Source organism: Meles meles, chromosome 7, assembly GCF_922984935.1.
Source record: "Meles meles chromosome 7, mMelMel3.1 paternal haplotype, whole genome shotgun sequence".
Taxonomy (NCBI): domain Eukaryota; kingdom Metazoa; phylum Chordata; class Mammalia; order Carnivora; family Mustelidae; genus Meles; species Meles meles.
The window spans coordinates 141,837,614-141,860,980 of NC_060072.1; the positions used below are offsets into that span (position 1 = coordinate 141,837,614).

The 23,367-nt window shown below is 38.9% G+C and overlaps 1 pseudogene; it reads left to right on the forward strand.

Moving 5' to 3' along the window:
* The first annotated feature begins 2,290 nt into the window (after positions 1 to 2,290).
* LOC123946528 overlaps positions 2,291 to 23,367 on the forward strand; it is a 49,717-nt pseudogene continuing 28,640 nt past the window's right edge.

Sequence of the window (23,367 nt, forward strand, 5' to 3'; positions counted from 1 at the left end):
ACTGAGCCACCCAGGCGCCCCCATCCTGTACTTTTTTGTCTCTGCATCTTTGTTTATATGCATCCGACCCAAAGAGCATATCTATTATTTTCTTGTTAAAAATGACACAGTATTTTTTCTCTCATTAACATTAAAGATTGGATTATGTCAGTGCATATAAATGATGATTTAATTTTTAATGATGTTTAGAAAAAGTATAAAAACAGTAGTGGTTCTTTAGAGGTGAAGGTGGTTGAGCAGTGGACTGGATCCTGAATATAACTGTAGGATATCATGAAAAAGTCAGGAATAACTACAAGTCTGCTTGCTAGTCACTAGAAGGATTAAGTTGGAGGAGAAACAAAACTGGATGTTTGGAGAGGGGAATGCTTGAAAGTGAGGCTATGAAAAAGATTGCATATTTTCACAATTACAAAGTCTACCTAAGACCATGACAACAAGTAGGTTTAGGAGTGGAAAGACTGAGTTACTGGAAGGATAATCTGTATCAGGATTGAAAGCATCAAGAGTTATGAAAGGAAGAAATTGCACAGAGAGAATGGTGAACACCAGGAGGTAAATCTTTTAAAGGAGAGGGGATTTTCTCAGGCCTTGGAAGACCACTGTAACACAGTAACACAATGTGTAGTGTAATTAAGAGACATACAATTCAAGCTGGCTTTTTAGGGAAGAGGAAGGAGGGCATCTGATTCCTTTGAGGTCTGTTGTCAGAAGGCGTATGGAAAAGAACATACTGCAAGGAAGTATCACAGGGAAATGAAATATTGGAGAATGTAAAGGGACGTTCGGAGAAGAAGGTGTTTGTTACTCTGTAGCCATGAGACCCAGAAGGTGTAGTGGAAGGGTGTCAGAAGCTGTGGTGGAGTGGAAGATGGGCCAACAGAGGGTTTGAACATAAATCTATATAGGTTAGAGTCTGAGCGAAAAGGGCTTTTGGTGTGTCCCACAGCTTCTGGTGTGACTCTGATGAGATTAGTCCAAATGGTCTCTAGGTGTATAATTGTCTAAGACTGCATTTTAAGGAGGGAAGGGTGGAAATCTTGTCAATGACTCACCAAGTTCTGGTACTGCTTGGATTTATATATTGATAAAAGGTGCTCATACTACAAACATGGGTTCACTGTTGACTTCTAGCCATGCCAACTAACACGTTCATTCATTCATTTCTCAATGGGTTTGTTTTTGCTTTTGTTTGAGTGTTCTAGGTGCTAAGGGTATAGTGGTAAGCAAGACAGAAAACTCCTATTAATTATGGAGCTTACATTTTTATATTGAGGGTGTGGTGGTGGGGCTGGTTGAGATAATTAAATACTCAAATAAAAAGAAAATATATAATGTTAGGCCTAAAAGTAAAGCAGGATAAGTGATAGGGAGGAGCTGTTTTATGTGGGGACCTTTCTGGAGAGGTAGTTTCAACAGAAAACTGGATGAGGTGAGAGGGTGAACTCCATGACACCTAGCATAAGAGTCTTATCGCAGAAGAAACAGCAAGTGCAAAAGCCCTGTGGTAGGAATGTGTTTGGCTTAAGTGAGAGTGAATGAAAATGTGGCTAGAGTTGATGAGCAATGGACAATTGATAGGCTGTGAGTCAGAAAGGAGTCTGGCTGTATGGCTCAGAATTTCCCAGTTCCAGCACTGTTCACATTCATGGGTATCCTGTGCATTTTGGATGCTTTTCAGTCTCCCTCATCTCTACTCACCACATGCCAATAGCTCCCCTCCTCATGTAACACCCACAGATGTCTCCAGGAATTGTGAAATACCCCTAGGAGGGGAGTTGGAGAGTCAAAATTGCCCCCCCCCCCATTGAGAACCACTGCTTGAGGGTGTTTTAAGCGTTGCTACGGTGGTTATTGGAAAATCATTGTTAGGCTTGGAGCAGATTAAGGAGAAAAAGTCTCATTTAAAATTTTAAAAGATAGGGTGCCTGGATGGCTCGGTTGGTTAAGCATCTACCTTTGGCTCAGGTCATGATCCTGTGCTCCTGGGGTGGAGTCCCACATCAGCTCCCTGCTAAGCAAAGAGTCTGCTTCTCCCTCCCCCACTCCCCCTGCTTGTGTTCCCTCTCTCTCACTCACTCACTCTCTCTCTCAAGCAAATAAATAAAATCTTTTTTTTTTTTTTTAATAAAGGGTTCAAAGATAACACTAATCATAGTATGGAAAATTAATCATGGGGTAAACAGTGGAAACAAGTATAACGTCTAGAAAAGTGTTTCACTTGTTCATTTTTTTGGTAATCCAGGTGGACAAAGTGGCATGTGGGTAAAAGGATGGTGTTGAAGCATCGATGGTGCCCAGTGAGACACGGTTGAAGTGGAGACGGTTTCTGGAGTTACAACCAGCGAGGCTTCATGATGTCTCTGGATGTGAGTACTCAAAGTGTGACTTCATGGTTTTTTACCTCAGCAGTTGGGTGCCATTACTCAGATGTGAATAACTGGGAGAGAGCCAGGTTAGGGTGTGGATGAAGAATGCAGAGATCAGTTTAAGACGCCAGTGAGAAGGCCAAGGAGGCGATTGCATGTAAATTTTAGGAGAATAATGAGGCTAGAGATACGAATTCTTCATATCATTTCAGATTAAATTTATATTTGTTGGCTAGGGCAGCTGTAACAAGAGTATCAGAAACTAAGGGGCTTGAAAATAAATAATTTGTTTCACCATTCTGGAGAGCAGAATTAAGTTTTCATGGACAGGGATGGTTCCTTTCAAGAGTTTTATAAGGAAGAATTTGATTCATGCTTTTCCACTACCTTCTGGTAATTTGCTGGCAATCTCTGGCATTCCTTGACTTATAAAAACATCACCTGGATCTCTGTTTTCATCTTTGCGTGGTTTTCTTCTCATGTTCTTGTCTGGGTTTGAATTCCTTCTCCCCTTCCCCCCCCCCCCTTTTTTTTAAGATTTATTTATTTATTTGAGAGGAAGAAAAAGAGCAAGTGAGTTAGGAGAGGGACAGACGAAGAAAGAGAATCCTCAAGCAAACTCCCCACTGATCATGGAACCCACCCCCTACAAGGTGGGGCTAAATCTCAGGACCCTGAGATCAGGACCTGAACTGAAACCAAGAGTCAGCTTGTTTAACTGACTGAACCACCCAGGTGCTCAGAATTCCCCTTTTTTTTTTTTTTTTTTTTTAAGATTTTATTTATTTATTTGACAGAGAGAGAGATCACAAGTAGGCAGAGAGGCAGGCAGAGAGAGAGGAGGAAGCAGGCTCCCTGCGGAGCAGAGAACCCGATGCGGGGCTCGATCCCAGGACCCTGAGATCATGACCTGAGCCGAAGGCAGCGGCTTAATCCACTGAGCCACCCAGGCGCCCCTCAGAATTCCCCTTTTTATAGGAACACCAGTTATTGGACTAGGTGCCCAGCCTACCTCAATATGATCTCATTGTAACTTTACTAACTATAATGGCCATACAAAGTTTAACCAAAACATTTAAAAATGATACATGTCTGCATGAAATTAACAACCCCTTGTAGGTCTAGAAAAATATTTCCATATAAAGTCACATTTTGACTTCCAGACTGTGAGTATTTTTTTTTTTAAGATTTTATTTATTTATTTGTCAGAGAGCAAGAGCTCATAGGCAGGGGAAGCAGCAGGCAGAGGGAGAAGCAGGCTCCCCATTGAGCAAGGAATCTGACATGGGACTTGATCCCAGGGCCCTGGGATCATGACCTGAGCCGAAGGCAGACACTTAACCAACTGAGCCACCCAGGCGTCCCTGAGAAAGTATTTTCTGTTGTTTAAGCTGCATGTGATACTTTGCTATGGGAGCCCTAGCCCATGAATATAGATTTGATCTGACATGATATACTTCAAAATATACATTTGGGGAGGGTTAAAATTCAACCCAAAGCAATATGCAATACTGTAGATATGTAGATGATGTTTGAGGCGGTGGTGCTCGTTAGGTGATCTGGGCAATGACATAAACTGTAGCAAAAACAGAGTTGAGAATGAAGCCCTTTGGCATACCAAAATATGTAGATCAGAAATAGATGTCTAAGAGAAGTGTCCACTATTAGAAGAAAAACAAGGGAGTGTTGGTCCAGAAACACAGTGACCCAAGTACCTCAGGTAGCAAGGGCATCATCAGTTGTGAGAAATGCAATAGCAATAAAATGGGCCTTGAGAATCACCTGTTTGAATTACCACGAGGCAGGGCTTTTGTGAGCTAGATAAAAGCATTTGAGATAGAAGTCTGATTGAAGGGAGTTTAGGAGAGAAAATGAAATAAGATGAAGAAAGTACCTACAAAAAATTCTTTAAAAGAGTTTCTGGGGATGGAAGAACTGAGTTACAGTTATCAGTGGGTTATCAATTTTTCCTAAGTAATACCACTATGGATATACTAATCATGTTCTGCAATCAGATAATGGCATACTTTTTAATCCCAGATCATTCAGTATTTTATATTCCCATATATTCATATAACTTCCTGTTTTGTCTGAAAGGTGAACCTGAAATTAGTGATACATTATCTATTGTGATCATTTAACATAAGAAATTATAATACATGAAGAATACTTTAAATTATGTTAAGAAATGGCTTCAAGTTATAGGCATGAAGTGTGTTATGTTCTTAATAGTTTCTAATTTATTCAGCTAATATAAATTAAGTGCCTTGTATGAGCCAGCCAGGTTAAAATGGTGAAGCTTTTCTTCCTATACATGAAATTTTAAAAGTACATGAGAAAATATGCAAGTATAAATAATCACCTAACCATATTATCAAATATTTAAAATTATTTTCTGGGACCTATATTTACATTTTAATTTGGGGATATATGAAAGCCCCATAAGATTAGCAACCATTTTGGGGGTACAGAAAATCATTTAACTGTCCTATACTCATGAATACAAGAAAAAGCTGGCTTTTTCCTGCTAATTCCTAACATCTTCTGTTTCAAGTTATTTCTAAAATCATTAGAATTAGACCAAGAGATCATTTTGCTTCTCTAGCTCACACCTGTCTCTTGAACATGAATGCAGCTGAAAAAGTTATGCTCTGATATTTTCTTCTTTAATTGAAAAAAGATATACTTGGAGCATCTTGATGCCAAGTTAATACATCCTGAGGAAAGGATTTAATATCAGGAACATGGATATAAAGTTGGAATGGACTGAATTGGCTCTACTCTAATGAACTGTGACATTTAATTCATAATGGCAGAAATTGCAGTTTAAATCCTCTTAATCAGAATGGAACTAAATCACAAATCACTAATCATGACACTCTCCTTGTTCCCAAAAAGATTTTTAAAAATAATGCAAAGAAACTCACAGTAGGACACACTGGTTTGATGTATCTCACATGCTTTTATTTAGCAGGGAAGGGAGGAAGAAAAGAGAAGAAAAATTAATCCCCAGTGAACTTTAAGTCTCTATTCTTACATAAGTGGCACTTGACTTTTTATGTCTGTGCATGCATGTGTGGGAGTGTGAGTAATCAATGCTTTTTAAAGACTCTATCAAAGGAAGCACTCTTCCAGCATCAAGTAAATACATTCTGTGGAAACTGCCCAACCTCCAGGAAACTATTGTTTCCTACTTTTTTTCTCTGGGTTCCTACTTACTGGCCCAGCGTGATGGGATTACTAAGGTTACCAACAGAGAAGAAGGACACATCTCAACCGCAGAGGTGTTTGTCTGAGAACACTGGTGGATCACGCTGAACAGAAGCTGTCCGCAGCAATAATCGCACGCTCCCAGATACAGAAGGAAAGCTGTAGAGCTGACTTTACTGCCCTCCCCCAAGCATGCGGGGCCAGGCCCAGAAGCCCTGCTCCCAGCTCAAGGCTCTTCCCCCTCAAGTTATTGCATTGTTTTTCTATGGCTTCACAAGGATTGTTTGTGATTTTGAATTTTCTCCAGTAACTAAGGTGGTGTTTTCCTTAAGATAGGATGGTATAATTCTTGAATCCTACAGTTCCACTTATATAAATCACCCCCAAAAGACAAATGTATGGAGGCCAGATCAGTGATTGTCTAATCTGGGGTAGTGAGGGTGAGGAGGGGGACTGCAGACTGGTTCAGGGGAAATGTTTGGACTCATGGAATAGCTCTAAATCTGGATTGCAGTAATGATTTCACAACTCTCTAAATTTTCTAAGGCAAACAAACAAACAAAACACCCAAAACATTGCATTGCGCCCTGACAATGGGTTGATTTCATGGCCCATTAAGTATACCTCAGTAAAGCTATAAAACGTGAGTGTGTGTATGTGTGTGTGTGTGTGTGTGTTCTTTGGTTATGAATGTCTGCACAATTTGACAACATCAAATATATTTAAATGCTTGTCTTTTACTGTAACTTGTGTAAAAATGTTTATGTATTTCATAAGAATAAGATGTCGTCTTACCAGTGAGAACAAGTAGCAGAAATACATAAACGTGGAATGAAAATTTTTAACGAATTTTAAAATATTACCAACCTTCTTCATTCACAAAGTGTATATGTAGTTGTCGAGTGGTGAAACTCATTGCAAAGAGCAGTGATGACATGCGTTAGAAGAAGGTATAACCAGGCACCTTATGTTGTCCTGAATATTCCTCATCTTGTACCGCTTCATACCCATTTTAGTCAGAGCTTGCTTTTCCATGTCTGTTCTCTGAGCAGGGAACATGTGGGTTTGCTGCGATATTCGTTACTCTGCATAATAGGAGTTCGTGTCTTTCTTTACCAGTCTGTGGGCTTCTTAGGGAAGGGTTGATGTCTTTCTTATATTTACATTTGTTCCCAGAAATTCTTGTGCAATATCTGACACAAAACACGTAAGGAGTAAGTGTTCCTCCAGTATGTATTTTTATTAACAAAGGGCTTATTTTCTCCATGGGTATCAAAAGAGGTTATGTTATTATCTCTTTTCCAGTTTTCTGTATTTGAGTAAATAAAAAGGCTCGTTCTTGGGATGCTCATTTGGTTTCCTATAAGATTGAAATAAATATTGAAATAAAGGTTAGGGGCATCTGGGGGGCTCAGTCGGCTGGGTGTCTGCCTTTGGGTCAGGTCATGATCCTTAGGTCTTGGGATCCAGTCCTGCATCAGGCTCCCTGCTGAGTGGGGAGTCTGCTTCTCCCTGTGTCTGCTTCTCCCTCTACCTGCTGCTCCCTCTGCTTGTGTGCTCTCTCTCTCTCTGATAAATAAATCAAATATTTAAAAAAAAACTTAATCTAGTACTGTGCTAATATGAAACCTTTAGCCACATGTGACTATTTTAATTTAAATTAATTTTTTAATTTAAATTAATAAATTAAAATTTCAGTTTTTCAGTCACACTGGCCACATTTCTGGTGATCAAGAATCACATGTAGTTAGTGTCTGCCATACTGGAAAGCACTGAGGAACTTTCATCACTGAAACCGAGAGTTCTAATGGACCATTTATCTAGATCCTCATCTCATCTATGTTGTGAAGCTGATCTGTATTAAAATTAGGTGGCTTTAAACCAGATACGACTATCAATTCAAGACATGCTGGGATAATCATCACTGTACCAAACCACTAAGATAGTATGGAAGGGATGACAGATGTCCTGTTTTATCTTCTTTCATCTACGTTCTGTCTCCACCATATATTACTAAGAAGTGCACTAGGTACAGGATACCTCTAAAATTATTAAACAAATTCCAAATTTATATATTAGAGAAGTTGATTTTTAGCTCAAAGAAATAAACAAAAATGAGGTCAAATAAGCATCCTTTATGTAGAGCTGCTTTTGAAGAAAATGCATAAAAACATGGCCCACACAGGGGTTGTGTAGCTAGAACGGGCATGATGAACACATTCTTTAAGAAAATTTGAAAATGGATCCGTTCTTCTCCTGGATAAATGTTTTCAAAACAAGAGAGGGGAAATTCTGCAAAAGAAACATGCTAAGATTCATTGAGGTCTTAAGCCCTCGAGACCATTATCACTGAAGATACTTTAAGAAGCTGATAATTACAAGGCCACTTACATTGTGTAGCTATTCATGCTAAGGATGTAAAGGAGGTAATCAGACCCTAGGCATCCAATGACAAGCCGATTGCCTGCAGAGGGAGCAAACCAATGTTCTTGTTTTCTCTGTCCTTATTTTCTCTGGCCAGAGTCATTATGTATTTTTCTGTACCTCATTTGAGCCACCGGGTCATGACCACTCTCAGCTGTAGGGTACAAAGTGTTAAGGGAGACAGATCGATTTACTCCTTATGTCCAGGAAGAATGTTTGAAGCACAAATCGCTGCTGCTGGAAAAGTGAAAATACGTATGGCTTGTTCGAGTCTAAATTAGCTAAATTCTGTTCTGGGTACTCTCAGTAACTATTCTCTGATCATTTTCGTCACTTAGATTTTATCAGGTCCATCTTCTAGATGAATAAACCTAAGGGACAGAAAGGGTGAATAACTTCCTCACAGTCTTATGTCCAATAAGTAGTGAAATTGGGATTAGAATTTAGGTCTGTCTGATTCAAAAGCCAAGATCCCCTTCTCTCTTGACCCCTTTGAGAGAGAACCAGGAGGTGTTTAGACATTTCTGTTTAGGAATAAGTGTATTATTCAAAACAATTTTTAATAATTGCCGTGAATGTTAGAAATCAGAGATGCATTCAGAGGGGGAGTTAGTCCTGGCATACCATTTAGAACTGCTCCCTCTGGGTCCTGCAGGTTCCCCTGAGGCCTCCAAAGACTCCTGTCTACCACGAAGGAGGTGGCAAACATAACCACATCCCTGGCACCTGCCTTTAAATATGTCTCCCACACTCCCCGTTCAGAGTAGCTTTTATTCAGCCATCTGTTTATTCATTTACTCATTTACGAAAATACATTTGATGTATACTTTGTGCCATCCACCGTTAGGTGTCAGAGATACGATAAGGAAAAAACAAACCTCCCACCCCTCCAACAGGCTCAGGCCCTACCGAGGTGAGGCCCAGCCTCTATCCAAAGGAAGCGGAAAGAAGTCTAAATAATGATCTCTCCTGGGATTTGTTCCCTTGACAGGAAGGTTGACTTAGAATATTTGTTTTAACAAAAGACTTGCTCGGATTTTAGTATTAGCGTGGCTTCTCTTACATGTCAGAAGAGACCAAAACACAGCATCCTTACTAAACTATGTTAATCAAACCGTACCTGTTAGATTTGATTCTCAGAAATGTCAGGAAATTAAACACCAGAGTTCCCACAGCAACTCTTCAATAAAACACGTTACTTGTAAGAGGACTCAGAGTACAATTAAGAACCATCCTTTTGCATTAGCTTCTTCTCTCTACCCCCTCTCCCTGCTTTCAGATTTTCCACATTCTTGTAAGGCTTCCCTAAGAGCAGGTTTATGGCAGTGTCTAAAACGGAGTTGGAGAAACAGTATGGAGAAAATAAAAGGATCCTTCTTGTCATGAGAACCTTTTGATAGCCTAGTAGCACATTTTTATTATAAGCATGACTTTGCAGGATCATAAACTTATTAATGTTATATAAATAAAAGAAACATTTTCACCTAAGCCTTAAAAATGACTTGATCTGGGGCACCTGGGTGGCTCATTCAGTCAAGCATCTGCCTTCGGCTCAGGTCATGGTATCAGAGTCCTGGGATCGAGCCCCACGTCTGGTTCCTTGCTTAGCAGGGAGTCTGCTTTTCCCTTTCCCTATGCCCTTCCAACTTTCTCTCATGTTCTCTGACTCTCTCTCAAATAGGTGAATACAATCTTTAAAAAACAAAAATTACTTGATCCATGTCTTTTGAGATTTCTTACATATTCCAGTATACTACATCAGCTGCCTCTATATTTGGAGCTTATCTGACAGGAAGTTTGGGATATTGGACTCCAAATTCCAGAATATTCTAATTTCTGAAATCTTTCATAGAGAAGGTCTGTAAAACTTACCAAAGTAGTTCTGTGCCCTCCCAAGGACCTTGAGCCCCACAATATCTTTGTGAGAGTAAGAATGAGAAATGTCTCCTAATTTTACTTTTTTTAAATGTTACTTACATACAGTGACATATACTGTTTACATTATGATGAATGCACCATTACATTTTTTTACAAATGCAAAACTCTGTAATCATAATGACGATTAAGATGGAGACCATCACCTCCCAAAATCCACTCCTGTTTTTTTTTTTTTTGTATGATTTGTAGCATACATCTTTAATTAATCACAATTTGACTTTAAATGGTATTATATTGTTTCGCATGCAGTTTAAAACCCTTGTAACTAATCTCAGTTCCTCCCTTGTATCTTTTCTGATACGGTCACCATTCACTTTATTCCCCATGTGCTGTTAATCAACAGTGCATTGGTGTATTGCTATTGTTTTTTGCTGTAGACAGGACAATTATTTTTCAAAGAATTATAGTAAGTAAAAAGTCTACCATCCTTACCTTCATTTTAGCCATTTCTTGGGCAGCCATTTCTTCATGGAGCTCCAAATGACTTTTTGATATATTCTTTCTGCCGTAAGAACATCTCAACATTTCTTGTAGTGCAGTTCTACTGTTAATGAAGTCTCTTTTTATTTTATTTGTTTATGTGAGAGAGAGAGAGAGCGTGTACATGTGGACATGAAAGCAGGGGGAAGGGCCGAGGGGGGGAGAGAGATGTGCCTGTGCTGAGCGTGGAGCCCAACGTGGGCTTCGGTCTCATGACCCTGAGATCATGACCTGAGCCTAAACCAAGAATTGGCAGCTTCGCTCTCTGAGCCGCTCAGGCACCCCGTTAATGAATTGTATTAGTTTTTATTTGCCTGTAATCGTCTCAGTTTCTCTATTATTTTTTAAAGACATTTTTCCTAAATAAAATGATTCTGGATTGACAGATTTTTATCTTTCAGCACTTGCCTTCTAGTTCCCATTGCTTCTAACAAGAAATTGGCTATAATTATTTTTTGTTGTTGTTCCTCTGTATGTATTTTGTCTTACTTTTTTTTTTTTTTTTTGGACTGTGGTGAAGATTTTCTTTTTAATTTTGCCTTTCAGTAGTTGGAATACAAGGTGTCCAGGTGTGTGAGTGTGTGTGTGTGAGACACATACACACACACACACACACACACACTACCCTGCCATGATTCTTTGAATGGCTGAGTGTTTACATCTTCTCTAGTTTCTGAAGATTCCTGATTGTTGTCCCTTCAGATATTTCTTCTCCCTCTTTTCTTTCTTATTCCTCTTGGATTCCAATTTCATGTGTTTTAGGCCATTTGATATTTTTTATCGTTCTTTAGTGCTTTGTGAGGTTTAGATTTTCCTGATGTGTTCAGCAGTCTTGTCACTCTCTCAGCGTTTGGAGACTTGCAGAGTTCTGAGCGAAGGAAGATCGTCCACCTCTCCCTCAAGACTAGAGTGTCTGTTTTCTCGTCCCTCCCCCCCAGCCTCTACAGGTCTTGAACTTTGCTCTGTGGGATTTTCTACCCCTTCCTGAGTAGATGAAGATTGGTATTTTGTAGGGGCAACAAAAATGGTTGTGGCCGTGAACTGTTCCCACAAAGGTGTTTGCTCTCTTCTTTGAAACTTGCACAAAGTGAAGGTTGAAGGTTTCTTTTGTGCTTGATTTTATACACCCACTTTTTCTCAGTAGCTCTTCCATGAAGAAGAGGAACCTGTAAGTTGATGTAAATTCCCCTTGTGTCTGCCATTCTGTGTATTCTGTATTTTCATGCTAACCTTTAACACTGCATTAACAATTTTACCTACATTCTCCTTGACACTTTCTATGGAAGCTACGCTTTTCTCTCAAGCTGTGAGAACTGAGTCAGTGTCTGCATTCCATTTCCCCTTGCAAACATCTGCTTTTTCTTGGATTTCAGCATATTTGGTTGCCCTCTGATAATCTTTGATAATTTCAAGAACACGTATGCTTTTATAAATTATCTGGCTTTTCCTTGTTACGTTGTATGTGGCAGTCTTTCCAAGTTTTTACCTCTTAGGTGATGGCCATTAGTGCTCTCTTGTGACATTGTCTCTTTGTGGTGACTTGCTAGAGTTAGAGATTTTGCTTAGAAGTATAACCATAAAACTTGTAAAAATCCACATAGTTCGGGGAGCTTTTCAGAATTCATTTAGATGCTACTTAATGCCTATGAAAGTGGCATTATCCTATCAGCCTTATATAAAGAATATGGAAAACATGTAGGATCCCATTAAGTTCAGATATCATTCAGTATTTAAGTCATTTGGTTGCCAAGGGAATTCTAGTAAATTAAAGTCCTCTCATATCCTGGGTTATTTGTAAATGTCCATGATCAGACCAGGGAACTGGGCTATGTGCTTCAGAACCTCTTAGCATAATTTCTTTTTTGAGTTACAGAGTCCTTGTAATACCCTGCAGTGGCAGCTTAGCATGTCTCGCTAAGTTAAATTAAAGGAATTCTCCACGGAGTGCTTATCAGAAATTTTGTGTAAAAGTAACCTCCATTAGGTGAGAAAAATTTTCGTCATAAAGCCTTAAGATCCCTTGAACCCAGGAAGATTTATAATTCAATTTGGAGATATTTGGAACCGAAGCCATATTGTTAAATGCATATTTTAATATAAAACCAAGTGTTTATTTGATCATTTATTTACTTTTAAGGTTTAAGACAGTTCAGCATGCTAGAGTTATATGGTGAGTTGAATTTGAAGTTGTTAGCAAATAATTGATCTAGATTTGTAACTTTAAAGATCTTGTTGAGAAAAAAAGGAATCTTACTAAGTTGAAATATACTGTTGAACATTTATTATAACTGGTTGTCCATACTTATAAGTTTAATCTCATAAAGCGAAAGTATTACTTAAGTACTTGGGAAGTTTTATCACTCAGACCACTGAAATACTTTAAAATGAAAAGGACTATATTAAAATTATAAATGAGATTTAATTGTTAATGGCATTTAATTAAGCCTTTAAATGGGACCAAATTTAATCACTGGCACACAGTGAAATATGCGGGTGTTAATATTTATTCATTCAATAAAGCAAGAAATAAGACAATATGACAGCAAAAATTTAAGACTGCAAAGTTTTTATTTTTATTTCTGTTTGCAAATCTTGCTGTTGTATTTATGCATTAGCAAATTCTAAATAAAAACTTTAAAGAGAGGGGCGCCTCAGTGGCTTAGTGGGTTAAGCCTCTGTCTTTGGCTCAGGTCATGATCTCAAGGTCCTGGGATCGAGCCCCGCATCAGGCGCTCTGCTCAGCGGAGAGCCTGCTTCCCTTCCTCTCTCTCTCTGCCTGCCTCTCTGCCTACTTGTGATCTCTGTCAAATAAATAAAATCTTAAAAAAAAAAAAAACTTTAAAGAAGAATGTTTTTTAAATATGTATCTTAAATTCTATAGTAATTTTTAAATAAAATAATCTTTTTGACACAGAAGTAAATTACTCTATACGGCACCCAAACTCTGATCTTCCCCAGTTCTAGAAAGAAGGCTATTATTAGTAATAATTATATATATTATAAATTGTTGAAAATCAGCATCAGGCTACTTGCTTCTACTCTTCTTAGGGATCCAGTATGATGGAGATTCTGTTATTTGAAACAGTATCAGTTTCCTTCAAGGCAAAGAAAATCTATGAATCTAAAAAGGTTTTCTTATTTCTGCATTTCAGATGTCATATTCCATTGGCCAAAGCAAATTACATGTCCGTACCCAACTTCAAATGAACAGATAGTGCCCGCCAACTATGGATATGGTATATTTGTGAATAACCCTAGTGGTTACCACACATTGTTTCAGTGATAACACACATCTTTGATGCCATTTTCTGACTAAAATAGATAAATTTATTAAATTGTGTGACATCAATAAAACCATTATGACACTAAGCATGTTACCTTTTATTTGTCATTAGAACCTAGAGGCCCTCTATATAAAATATCAAAAGTGAAGTTTAGAAAAGAGTATTGTTAGTCCTAGTATAATTTCAGATATGAAAAGGAAGAAATAATTACCTCCTACTCTAACGCATGTAATATTAACCAGTTTGATAACGCATACTATATCTTTGTTGATTATAAATTCATGAATATGTTTGCTAATATCTTTGCCTCTGTGTTAAGATTTGTTCTCAGAAGTTAATTCAAGCTACAGTACAGTGTAGGAAGAAAGAGTGGTGGTTTTCCCCTCCCTTACACTGCAACCATGACAGTCCCTTCAGTCATGCACAGTTCTGGCAAAAGACGGCATCTGAGAAAAGGCTACAGTTTTGATTGCTGGTTATTCTGATAGACTGACTTGCTAATGTAACTTGCTTGCTCTGTTAAGATCTACTATCTGATGGCTCAGTGGAAGCTAGTATTAAGTTATAAGAATGCACAGCCCCTTAATCTCCATATGAAACCACAGCAGTTCTTCACAGTTTTGGAAATTCACACCATGCACACACAAGTGTGCCTTCCCTTCTGTTTTCATGGTGGAAGTTAAACATTACAGCGAGAAATAATGCTTAGGAATTAAAATGAACTTAGGTGTGTGAGTGCTGGTGCCACAGAATCATGGCTTGATAGGGCCGTTTGAAATTGTTTGGCTCCATTTTTTATGTTAGTGCTTAAAAGAAAAGTTGATCATTATTTGGGAATGTAGAGTAAGTGAAGAATTTGGGGTAAAGTATGGGAAGGGAGTCTAGGCAACACTAGCATAGGAATGTCTAGTTCTTTTTAAAATGCAGGGTATGACTAAATGTTCAAGTTTTCACACAGACAATTAAATTTTTTGAGTCCGTTTTTCCTAGCTCACATGGCATAAATGAACTGTAAGTCAAGCACATTGTTAATTCTTATCACTGATTATTTAGCTAGAACTGACATTTTCTTTCCTCCCAACCCTGAAATTTTATTTAGTGTTTGGTCATAGAGCCCTTATTTCCCAGAATTTTCCCAAAGGATTTAAAATACATGAGATAAAAGGGATATATTAAGTTTGAGAAATTATAGATGGTGTGGATGTGGTGACAGGTTCTGCCAGAGCAAGTGGATTTCTTAGTATTAGACTTGAAAATAAGCAGATTAAATTTGACAGGGATCTGGGAATAATATATATACATATTTATAGACTACATATATCTGTAAAGGGAAACACTTTAATATTTTAATGTAGTGCATGAATCTGAAAAGAAGAGTATCAGAAAAGATAAGAAATTAAAATGTGTTTGAAGAAGAGTCAAAGGCTGTAACTGGAATCTGGATTTTACATACTTTTGTTATATGTGAAGAGACTTTCTGGAGGTAGTATGCCTTTCAAGTGGATCAGTTCATATACATAAAAATAATTTTAAATACATAATTTACAAGTGCTATCGCAAGACTCCAAATTTTTCAGCTCCATGTTACAAAAAGTATGGGTAGGGACGCCTGGGTGGCTCAGTGGGTTAAAGCCTCTGCCTTTGGCTCAGGTCGTGATCCTAGGGTCCTGGGTCTCTGCTCAGCAGGGAGCCTGCTTCCCTTCCTCTCTCTCTCTGCCTGCCTCTCTGCCTACCTGTGACCTCTGTCTGTCAAATAAATAAATAAAAAATCTTAGAAAAAAAAGAAGTATGGGTAAACATCTGGTTTAAGAAGGTTGACTGTATTGGGGCACCTGGGTAGCTCAGTGGGTTAAAGCCTCTGCCTTCGGCTCAGGTCATGATCCCAGGGTCCTGGGATCAAGCCCCACATCGGGCTCTCTGCTTGGTGGGGAGCCTGCTTCCCTTCCTCTCTCTCTGCCTGCCTCTCTGCCTACTTGTGATCTCTGTCTGTCAAATAAATAAATTAAATCTTTAAAAAAATATATTAAAAAAAAAGAAGGTTGACTGTATTATAACACTATAACATTATGTTGACAGTTGTAACAAACCTCATGACCATGGCAAAGACAATGTATTAAAGAAAAAGGATATGGTAAAAATATATATGCAAAAGAAGAAAAAGATAATAAGTGAAACAGCTATTCTGAAACATTTCCAAAGAACAGAAAGCAAATTAGACTGTGGTAATTAAAAATACAAAGAAATAGGAACCATAGACATGAAACTACAACTCAGAACAGACACAGAAAAAAACTAGAGTAGAAGCAGGAAACTTTCTCCTCAGAGGTGAAGCCATGGGGAGGCTGTGAATTTGGAGTTCTTAGGTATAAAAATCAAACATTAGGAAAGAGGAATGTGGTAGAAGTCAGTGTTATTAATCAGTGTACTCTAAATGAAATGGCAGAGTAATTCAACCTCATCAACCCTTTGTGTCTATCCCTCAGCGTCTAACTAAAGTATTTACCTCCAGATTAATAACAAATTATTATAATATATGTAAATAAAATTATCCTTCTGGAAAGAGTTTGAACTTTTAATTGATTTGGTGACACTCCAGAGTAATGTCTTCCCTCAAATTTCCATTGGAAGTTTGGTGTGTATTTGTAGTGGGGGGGAGGAGGAAGGGATAACAAGCCTTAGTATTTGCTCTTTACTAATGCAGAGTGAATTAGAGTCTGTGGTGTTGACGACTGCCAGCAGCTATAGAGCTCACAATCAGCCAGGTGAAACCTGGCAGGAAAAGAACTTCATGGAGCATAGGGAACTCATACAAAACACCTACTGTAGGCAGTCTAATCTAGCATTGTCTATCTATCTAATCTGTCATTATCTAATCTATCAATCTATCTAGGTATTTTTGTCTGACCATCAGTCATTTGACATCAGAAATCAGCATCTGACCATCAGATGGAAATAGTATATATGTAGTCAAGTGCTAACAGGTCCTGAAAGCATAAGTAAGTTCCATTATCAAGTGGCTCAGATAAGATAGCCCTTACACCCACTGCATCACGTCCTCTCATTCTTCACCTTATCTTCCTCATGGGGAGTTTTCTATGATCAAATAACGGTGGAAAGAATCATAAGGGTCTGTTTTTAGGGTTAAATCTGCATGTAACAGTGGCACTCTCTGGAAGTAGATCGCTATATCTTAGCCTCAGTCTGGAGGGACCATGAGGAGTGTGGAAGAAGCACTCTCTCAGTCAGCTGAATTTCAAAAACCACCTGGTGATGGGTATCAAGGAGGGCATGGGTTGCATGGAACACTGGGTGTAATACGCAAACAGTGTATCATGGAACACTACATTAAAAACTAATGATGTACTGTATGGTGATTAACATAACTACCCTTTCAAATTCATTTTGTTTGTTTTATCTGAAATGAGGGGAGTGGAGCTACAGCAATCCAGACAGTAGCTAATGATTTGGCTAGATAGTCAAGGATTAGAAGAAACACAGTTGGAAAATCAATAACAAGGAGACCTTGGGAAGAAGTGTTGGCTGGATTTCTCTAAAAAGACGCTGCGTATGTCCCATGTGAATGTCTCTTGTGAATTTTCAGAAGTGTAGAATTTTAATAATGAGGTAGATAAGATAAATAATTCTGTTTATGTCATAGTCTTTCCAAGCCACCATTGTTCATGGTCAAGAAGCTAATGAACAAATTAACCGTGGTGGTGTGAATGGAAGTTACGCATGGTCTCCCCAACATGGACTTCCACTCAAGAAGGCTGATTTGATCTTAGCTAAGGCTGATGGACCAACCTGATGACAACAGAGATCAATTCTGTGCCCTGATATAGCACCATTTTCCAGGGAGATCGGACAGTCACCAGTTGACATTATTTGTACCATTCCTATCATGGAAGGGAACACTGTGTTCCCATTGAAACTTTCTTTTACTCCGTATATATAAATTTGCTTATCTTGTCAAGAATATTTCTCTTAACCGCCATTCATAAACATGTGTGTCTTACTTACTATCGTAATATTCCTTGTAGTATTATCTAAGAAAAAGAAAGTTCCTTTAAAGAAAATTAAGTCTGACAATGGACTTATACTTGTGGAATTTACTGGTCTCACTAGGTGGCTCATCACTTTGAAATGATTGTGCTGATGGAATGGTGTAATGATCTTTTTAACGTCCAGCTACTGTGCTTTCTCAGTGGCAGTATCTTACAGGGTTGTAACAAGTTCATGGGTCTGGAGAATCAGGAGTTGGAAATGGAAGTGTTTCCTTTATTACTCTAAGTAACCTACTAACAATTTCTTTCTTGCTGTCTCCACAAACCTGTGCTATAATGGTCTAAAAGTCTTGGTTCTCAAGGAAGAAAGGTGACTACCAAGAGACACAGTAATAGTCCCATCTAACCGAAACTGATGGGTTGTAGAATGTGGAACCTGGATACATTGGTCCCTTCATGCCAGTGAAACCACAGGGAAAGAAGAGGATTATTTTAAGGGCTGGGGTAATTGATCCCACCTACAAGGAAGAAATTGGATTGCTGGCACACAGTGGGGGTGAGAAAGATTAGTGTCTGGTGCAGAAGATCTCCTTGGGCACAACTTAGTGCCCTCATACTCTGTGATAAAAATTAATGGATCGCCTCCCCTCCCCAATGTCCATAGCCCGCTCCCCCTCTCCCAATCCCACTTCCCCCCAGCAACCCCCAGTTTGTTTTGTGAGATTAAGAGTCATTTATGGTTTGTCTCCCTCCCAATCCCATCTTGTTTCATTTATTCTGAGACTATGGACTCTGAAAAACAACCTGAGGGTTTTGAAGGGTCAGGGGTGAGAGGTTGGGGCAACCTGAGGGTTTTGAAGGGTCAGGGGTGGGAGGTTGGGGGAACAGGTGGTGGGTAATGGGGAGGGCACGTTTTGCATGGAGCACTGGGTGTTGTGCAAAAAGAATGAATACTCCCACCCCTGACCCTTCAAAACCCTCAGGTTGTTTTTCAGAGGGTCAGGGGTGGGAGGTTGGGGGAACAGGTGGTGGGTAATGGGGAGGGCACGTTTTGCATGGAGCACTGGGTGTTGTGCAAAAAGAATGAATACTGTTACGCTGAAAAAATAAATAAAATGGATAAAAAAAAATGAATACTGTTAGGCTGAAAAAATAAAATGAAAAAAAAAGTGCATGAAAATATACAATGACCAAAAAAAAAAAAAATTAATGGAAAAGTAACAAGAAGAATGATTTCAGAAGTGAGGATTTGGAATACCTTACCAGGCAAGGAGCCTTGACCTCCTGCCTGCTTCCTAAAAGCACAGGGAATGTGAACAAACAGTGGAGGAGTTTGAAACACTGGCTGTGACCTTGTGATCAGTTGCACCAAGGAAGACTATAATCATTCTTTCTGCCTTCTTAGTTTGGTATTTAACATTTGTATACATATTATCTAGTTCTTTTCTTTGTGTTTCCCAATGGCCCATGCCCCTATCCATTAACATAAGGTGTGTTACTATTAGCCTTAAATCTTGGGATTTGTGTTGTAGGGTATCAAAAGGAAAATGTCACTTAGATACAAGATAAATCACTCAGAGAAGGATCAAATCATTCTGAAGAGGGGGTTAGCATGTTTTCATTTGTAAGGGTAAGCCATTTCATTTGGAAGGGTAGTTGATCCATGTTGGGTAGAATTGTGACTTTTCTGTTACCTTTATTAGGAAGTTGTATTAAGGTGAAATGTATGTGGATAGCATTTCAGCAGGGAACAAACTCTAGTGGCATTGTACTGGGTCAGTTTATCTTAGTGAAATTATGGGCTTTGTTTGTTTGTTTGTTTGTTTTCAGAATTTCTTTACCTGTAAGTTTCTGACATAGGTTTGGCCACAAGAAAAATTAGTATGCGATTTGGAAGGTGAAAGTAGGGCAGCATCCTGGATGGTCTGAGGATGCCATGAAATTCATGAATGCTGTGACTTATCTCTTGGTGCTCCTGTCAGGTGAGGGTGGGGGCAGCTGCCAGGCCTGTTGGTCTTCAGACACCTACATGCCATCTCCCTCAGCTTGCCTGAGTCCCAGCACAGGTGCCTCTTTGCTGGACTTGCACGTCCTTGCATTTTGGATGTGGTGGGAGACAGCCACGCGTTTTGGTTGGTCTTTGTGGGTTTCACTTGTTCTCTGGTGGCCCACTTAGTCCCTGTAATACTGTGCTTGCTGTCCACAAATGCATGTCCAGCTTTTCGTTCAGACCACTGACCCTGCTCTCTTACAGCAAATTTATGCCCACTACATATGCAGAGAAATGAGCTTTCCACTTATTTCTTGAACGGTTCTCAGAATTTTGTAATCCTGACTCCCTGTACTAAATCTAACATTCTGTGTCATTCACAGCGGATTTGCCTCCATATCAAACTGTCAATGATATGCCTTGTATCGATAAACATTTGCCTACCTTAAAAAGGGTGAGAAATCACACATTTATAAACTAAGGAAACAAGAGGAACTAGTTACTGAAACAAAGGGAGTTTTTTTGGTCTGTTTCTTTATATATTTTCCTGCCCTCGTGAGATATTGACATATAACAGTGTGTAAGTTTAAGGTTGTACAACGTCTACATTGACAGACAATCACCACAGCATTAGCCAACATCTGCATTACCTCACATAATTATTGCTTATGTGATGATAACATTTAAGATCTACTCTCTTCGAGACTCCCAAGTGTATGATACAGTATTGCTAATAAAGTCGCCGTGCTCTACCTTAGGTCTTTGGAACTTATTCAGTCACCTTACAACTGGAAGTTTGTTCCCTTTGAACAACATCTTTCTTCAGGCCCTGGCAATCACCCTTTGCTCTCTCTTTCTGTAGGTTTGGCTTTTTTTCAGGTGCTACCAGGTGGTATGTCCTTCTCTTTCTGACATATTTCACTTCGCCTCATGCACTGAACATCCATCCATGTCATCACAGATGTCAGGATTCTCTTGTTTTCTTGTGGATAATGTTCCCTTGACTATACCAAATGATATTCTAAGTGTGTTATTTATTCATTTGTTAATGGGCACTGGGACTATTTCCTTATCTTGGCTGTTATGAAAAATCTGTAGTAAACATGAGTGCAGATATCTCTTTGATATCCCATTTTCATTTTCTTTGAAAGTATACGCAGCAGTAGGATGGCTGGTTCGTGTGTTAGTTCTACTTTTAATTTTAAAAGACACCTTCATGCTCTTTTCCATTGTGGCTGCACCAATTTACATTCCCACCAGGAGGGCACAAGGAGGCCCTTTTCTCCACATCCTCATCAGCATTTGTGAGTGCTGTTTCCCAAATTATATATGAAAATATATCGTGCTTTTCCTGAGAGTAGAAGATAAGTTGAAATCCCTTTCCAAATCTTCCATAATGCTCTAAGCATACTGACTGGGCACTTAAAGTTGCTCTTTGTTCATGGATCAAAGGAGAATATCTTAATGAAGATGGAATCCGTGAATATGCTTATGCTCCAGTTCTAACATTTTATGATGGTAGCCATCAAGATTTCTGAGCCACATTTCACTCTTGGAGCTTCTGAAGCCAAAGAAAAATATTATCAGCTTTTCATAACCTGCATCCCCCTCCGTTTTATGGCCTTTTTCTGGATGTCCATAGCTCTCTTCTTATAGGGTCACTGTGAGGCTAACTGCAGAAATGTGAGTTGGAATTTCATGAACACCTTGGGCGAGGGCAAAGGAGAGGGTGATTCCTTAACATCAGACTATTACTGATATTAAAACCAATATATCTTGTGCCATGCTAGACGATAGTACCTAAAAATACAGTTGATAGTACCATCTTAACCACAATTAAATCCTAAAAAGCACAACGTGAGCGTTTTTGTTTTAAATCCAGTTGTGTATTTGCCATCATCAGTCTCCCTCAATTCCACACCCGAGTGACCTGCTTTCAGTTATCATACACCACAGGGATGTTCGGGTCCCAGGGCAGAGGGTCTATTGTGTACTGTCTATTGGTGGTGTATTGGTGAATAGATCAAGCATTTATGTGTGACTGTAGCTCAGCTTTGCAGGAATATTGAATTCTGCAAATGGAAAAACATTTTGAAAAAGCAGTGCAAGAAATGATCATGACTGAAGGCAACAACCAATGACAAAGAAGCCATGGTTTTCCTATACTGTGTGTGTTGTTCTTTCTTTTATTTATTGTGAGATGTTATATGACATGATAGTGTGCATTTCACACATTTTTAATTTGGAGAGAAACATAGCAGCAGCTCCAAATAAAGGAAGCTTTCACATCTTTTCTTTCGGGTCCCCTGGGCTGTAGCCACCTACTTTGTAGAACAGAATTCTGGTTCCCTGCGCACCTGTTTACTTTGATGTAAGCTTATCACAGGCACTGCCGGCACGGGTTTGCTGTGTGCAAGATTACCGCATGGCTAGGATCATCCTTAATACTTCAGAAATATATTTATATATTTGAGTATATATCTATTTGAATATATACATGTACACACACACACACACATATGTGTGTGTGTGTGTGTATTCTACCCTATGTTTTCATTTCAGTTCTAAGGCTCATCAAAGATAAGAGTCTCACTGGAATTGCTCAATTCTTTTTAATGTTTTTTTTTTTTTAAGATTGTATTTATTTATTTATTTGACTGACAGAGATCATAAGTAGGCAGAGAGCCAGGCAGAGAGAGAGAGGAGGAAGCAGGCTCCCCACTGAGCAGAGAGCCCGATGTGGGGCTCGATCCCAGGACCCTGAGATCATGACCCGAGCCGAAGGCAGAGGCTTTAACCCACTGAGCCACCCAGGTGCCCTGATTTGCTCAATTCTTGACTTCCCAGTTTTATTTTTGTAAAACAGTATGTTTTGTACACTAATAATAGGAAGTATAGAATGAGAGTTTTTAGATAAATATTTTAGAGTAAAGCTTAGTTCATTATACCTTTATTTTATCTTTTTTCACCAGGTAATTCACAAGTAGGGACATACATAACAGAAACATAACTTATAAGGGATAATTTCCCTTTCTGCTGACTCAATAAATAAACTTTATTAACACAGATCATCAGTTATAATGTTATTTTTCATGTTTTGGCAGGCTATACCATAGAATTCCTTTAAATAGCAAATATTGGTAGTGCAGATTTTTTTTTAAAATTGAAGTATAGTTAACACTAGCAATGTAGAATTTTAAAAAAGATTTTAAAATAATAAAATTAAATAAATGATTTAATTTCTAGGACGTTTCATAGTTATCAGCAATAAGGTTGGCGTGTGCAGTCCTGTCTCTTTCCTGAAGCCCACCATCCATGCTGGCCACACTGAATTTATCTTTCTGGCTGATATCCACCATCTGTGCTATAGCCAATGAGAATAGGAGCTCTGTTCATGCCAGTAAATTAAAAAAAAAAAAATGTAAAAGTAGGAGCCTGGGTGGCTCAGTGGGTTAAAGCCTCTGCCTTCGGCTCAGTTCATGATCCCAGGGTCCTGGGATCGAGTCCCGCATCCGGCTCTCTGCTTGGCAGGGAACCTGCTCCCACCCCCACCCCCGCTCTCTGCCTATCTCTGTCTGTCAAATAAATAAATAAAATATTTTTTAAAAAATTGTAAAAGTAAGAAAATTTTCCCCCTGGTGTATACAAATGGCTATGGTCTTAGATCC